Source organism: Asparagus officinalis, chromosome 1, assembly GCF_001876935.1.
Source record: "Asparagus officinalis chromosome 1, Aspof.V1, whole genome shotgun sequence".
NCBI classification, from domain to species: Eukaryota; Viridiplantae; Streptophyta; class Magnoliopsida; order Asparagales; family Asparagaceae; genus Asparagus; species Asparagus officinalis.
This window is the reverse complement of record NC_033794.1, coordinates 111,661,566-111,666,966: the sequence shown is the minus strand read 5'-3', so window position 1 is coordinate 111,666,966 and position 5,401 is coordinate 111,661,566.

Here is a 5,401-nt window from a genome sequence, read left to right as displayed (position 1 = left end):
CGGAATCCAGCCCGGGCCCGGAGCCCGGGCCCGGGCCCGGGCCCGGGTCGCTGTTGACGAGCCCTGTTCGGGCCCGGCCCGAGCCCGGAACAGTGCCCAAATTGGGCACTGGGGCTTCGAATGTCCGGGCCGGCCCGGCCCGGGTCAAATCTGGCCTAACGGTCAGATTTGACCTTTTGACCGTTTTGTCCCTTAAAACGGTCAAAAAACGGCTATTTTTTGAGGGTTTTTTGGTCATTTACCTAGGGGACTGCTTCTATAAATAGAGGGGGATTTTAATTCATTTCCTCACAACAAAACTCATCTATTTCTCTCTCTACTACTCTCTTATACAATCTTATACTATCTCATACTAATATACTATCCTATAATCTTTTGTATTTTCTAATACTTCCAACAAATGGCTTCTGGGTCTGATTATGAAGAGCAACATGCATCTCCTACCGATCCAGAGATGAGTCCTCCTACAACAACTCCTCATCCTACCGGTGTTAATCCTGAATCTGGTGGCGACGAATCTACGGCACCAAGAGCTCCAAAAAGGCCGAGGTCTGATGTATGGAATTTTTTTGAGAAGATAGACGTCACCAAGGATGAACACGGTAGGATCATCTCTCAGAATGCGAAATGTGCGTTGTGCGGCCAGATATTCAAAGCTCATCATAAGAGCGGCACCAACCATCTCAAACGGCATATTGAAAAACACAACAAAGGCCAAAATCTACAAGGTGATATCCGGCAGTCTATGCTTTCCCAATCATCCTCTTCAGGTACCCTCGGCAGTTGGAATTATGACGCTGCCCGAGCCCGGAAATGCGTAATCAGGTTTATTGTTCTTAAAAACCTTCCTTTTAAATTAGTAGAAGATGATGAATTTGAAGATTTGTTTAGAGATGGTTTTTATCCTGCATTTACAAAATTTTCTCGTCAAACCTGTCAACGTGATATTTTAAAATATTATGTTGAGGAACAGGGAAAAATAATTTCTTATTTTAAAAATTTAAACTGCAAATTTTCTTTAACTTCTGATATTTGGTCATCTAGAGTGCAAACTGGTTATTTATGTATAACAGCACACTGGATTGATGAAAGTTGGAAAATGTTTAAAAGAGTTGTTTCTTTTATTGCAATTGAAGAGTCACACACTGGTATTAATGTTGCAAATTTAATTGTTGAAGAACTTATGAAACTAGAAATTGATCAAAGAATATTTACTCTTTCACTAGATAATGCAAGTAATAATAATGTAGCTGTTGATTTTCTGAAAATAACTTTGTCATTGCCATGTCATGGTGAGCTTTTTCATGTTAGATGTATCTGTCATATTTTAAATTTAATTGTTCAAAGTGCATTTTCTGAAATTAAACCCATGATAGAAAAAGTTAGAACAGTTACTAATATGCATAATGCTTCTGAAATGAGAATTAAAAGATGGAAACAATGTTGTAAAAGAAAAAATTATAAGCCTAGACTAATTCCAAAAGATATTGACCATAGGTGGAATTCCACCTATGCAATGTTATCTGTAGCAATAGAATATAAAGAAATTATAAATGATTTTATAAATTTTTATGCTTCTAGTTCTAGCTCTGGTAGTGCTTATGGAATAAATGAAGATGAATGAACAGTTATATGTAAATTAAATGAGATGTTACAAGTTTTTTATGATGCTACTATGTTATTATCTGGTTGTTATTATCCAACTATTACTTTAGCTGCTTTACAAATTTTAAATATTCAAAAAAAATTTGCAAAATACCGTATGGATGATATTTTTGGAAATATAATTTTTCAAATGGAGAGTAAATTTAATAAGTATTTTAGGCCTATTCCTCATATTTTTGGTATTGGTGTTCTTATTGATCCATGCTTGAAGGAAATTGGCCTTCGAAGTTTGTTACAATCATTGTATGGTGGACAGATTATAGACTTAGATGATGGATCCACCCTTACTGCTACTACTCATCATTTAGCTATTAGAAATTATTTTCAAACCTTATATGATGAGTATGCAGCTAGATATGGTGTAGCTACACAACAGTCTATAGCTTCGGCACCTTCAGCTTCGAGCACAGGTCGAGGTAAAAGTGTAAGTTTTGATAGGTATGCAATGGTAGCTGAACTAACCGGTGGATCTGGAACTTCATCAGGATTAGAGGTTTCTGAAATAGATGAATATTTATCTTCTTCCTTAGTTAAATGTCAAGGAAATGCTTTAGATATTTTGCAATGGTGGAAAGTATGTGGATCAGTTTTATTTCCTATACTTTCCACCATGGTTCGTGACTTACTATCAGTGCAGGTTTCGACTGTAGCCTCGGAATCCGCTTTCAGCACAGCAGGACGTTTGATCGACGACCACAGGACATGCTTAGATCCGTATACTGTACAAGCGGTGATGTGCTTACAGGATTGGTGGAGATACGAGAAGCGAACACAAGGCATCGAACGGATTGCTATGATTGAAGATAAATTTGAAGAGTTGGGACTAGCAGATAGATATAATGATTAGATAATATTCATAAAATTGTAATTTTTATTTCTTAGCTTTAAATTTGAATTAAATTATTTCGAAAAAAGTTGCAAATGATAGTGATATGGGTGAGTAGGTGCCAACCTAGTTGGGATGTACTCATCTATTGTGATGCGACGAATTTCGAAATGCCGGGCCGGGCCAGGCCGGGCCGGATGGACAGCCCTAATTTATACCATTGATTCAATAGCCACAATTTTAAAACCAACACTCTTAACCATCCATGAATGATGTAGATTACCCCCGTTCTATAGGGTGTTCCGATAGAATCCTTAGTCCCCCCAACCCCACCCAATAAAAATAAAAATAAAAATAAAAGATTTAAAAAGCTATGTTGAAAGTAGTCCTTCAAATCATTAAAATGTCTATTAGGTCCCCAGCTTCTTGAGTAATTTTGAAATCAGCCGTTCAGATCAAGAGCGTAATTAGCACCTAGCTAGAGGGATTTCTGTAGCCTATGAGAATTGAGTGGCCTAATATAAATTACAGAGTACCACTAAATCTTGGAGCATGCATGCTTACTACTTGCTAGTCTTATTATCTCCTTCAATCTATAGAAAAGGCCAATTAAGAGACCTACTTCCTTTCGTCGGAGCTGCTTGCTTCATCTACCAACGCCTGATGGGCCCTCAAAACGACAAAAACTTTGCCGAAGATTTTCCACCTCAGTGCCTTTCCATTTTTGCATCTCCTGAGGACTTCAGCTGGTGCTATCTCATTAACTTGAGATATTTACAGCTAGACAACTTACTTTTATACAGAGTTGTCGTCTTTCAATGCATTGTAGATGACCACTGCAAGTTTGCCTTCAAAGAAATGACTGGGGCAAGCAATTAAATTGGTTCATATATATATACAAAGCAGAAGGATATCCAATCCATTTAGGGAATCTTTATATTTTATAGGGTACTTACTAATGTATTTCAAGCACTTGAAACGAAATGCATGCTACTGACAGAAGAAAAAAGAAGAATGTGCCGGTAATTTTGTTCAATTATTTGCGAATTGAATGGAAGTATTATAAAAGATATGTATTGGTAGTTGTTACGAGCATCATCGAGTTTTTTTTAGTGTCATACAATTGTTAAGGTCTGTAACATGATTAATCCAATGCAATAATTAATGTTTGCATTAAAACCCTATTATGGGCGAAACCCGGTATATAGCTTGAAATTGAAAGATCAATGTGATGGTGTGCACACACCAATCGCGCGTGGAGAGTGATCTGGAACAAATACTCAAAGCTGGTAACCTCTTCCATACCGTCGTCTATATTATTTATCCGTATTCAGCATTATACTCATGAAGAGTACACGGAGGTAGCATTGAATCCCGATTGCTCTGGTACTATCTCAGAGGACCCTGATCACTACCCAAAAACTCCAAAGTTATGTTGAATGTTGAGAGTTATGTTGAATGTTGAGAGTTACGTTTTTGTACTATAATTGTACCAAAATATGTATTGTCGAATTCTCATTGGTCTTCTCCAAATAACCTCTTCGAATACAAGCTGGTTGCATGGATTAGCTGTATCTTCAGTCCCCAACCTTGCAGTATGCGTGTACAAATACCGCATAAAATGCTGCATCTTGTGAAGCATGTTGTAAACTGTCCTCATCTCCTTCATCTCAGACATTAGATTAGATAGATCAGGATGGCTAAATTCTACATCGCAAAGGCTTGTTGAAGAGGCTGATAATATAGAAGAAAGGCCGGAAAAGCATGCCCTGGCTCAACAAGAGTGTCAAATTTTTATAAGGAAATAGGATTTGTTAGATATTAGTCCCTCAAATCTTCAGTAATTTCATATCTGTCCATCAAATCTTTGAAATTGGTCTACATCACTCAATTGTGAACGTATTGATTCATGAACACTGCTAATTAATGTAGGTAGTTTTTTTTTCGTAATGTGGTGACTGTAGTTATGTTTCGGTGAACTTGCCTGCTGTTAGATCCTAAATCTGAAAGATTGAGATACCCTACTTTTTATATGTAAATTTTCTGTATATTTCAGTAGCGGTGACTTTTTTTGAGACGTTGGAGAATTTTTCATATGTAAGTTAAGCATCAAATTCTTTCAATTCCACTTTAATTTTAAGACTATCTCCAGCAGGTGGGTTTTGGGGGGTTTTTTTCTCCAGCAGATGGGCTTTTGGGGGGTGAAATGGAAAATCGGTTTCGGAGGGGTGAAAATTTCACCTCCGGTTTTTCTGACCGCGTGGGTCCCGCGAAATTTGGAAAGCTCATGTATCAAGCCATGTGTCAAGGCTTGATTGGTTGGAGTTTTTTGTTTTACTCCTCATTTTTAAATGATATTTTGGGAGATAAATACTAGGAATTAATTTATAATTTTTATAGCAATAATTTTTATTTTTTTTACCTCTATAAATAGAGATTAGTCTTGTGTAATTTGGACACAAAAAAAAATCTGAGTTTTCAACACCTTATTCTCCTTCTCTTTGCTTTTGCTTCTATATTCTTCAAACTTTTTCAAATTGATCCTTCACAAAATTATCATAATTTATCCTACAACTTTCCTAACCAGCCTCAAAATACCAACCCTCAAAATCCAAATATGCAAGCCCCGGAAATTACTCAAAATGCTGGTATGCAACCCAATTTTCAAATGTCGTATATGATGCCACCAAATTTTGGTATGCAATACCCTTATCTTCCTTACGGTTATCATCCAGCTGCGGGAAGCAGCTATGTTCCATCCTATATGAATTTCCCTACCACGGAGTCGATTGAGCCACCGACACCCCCGTTCAGAATCGGATCTACAGAAATCCCGGATTTTTTCACCCAGATCTCTTTGGGAAATGTTGGTGGGGATACTCCTCATAGTAGTGTACTGCTGCCCTACGC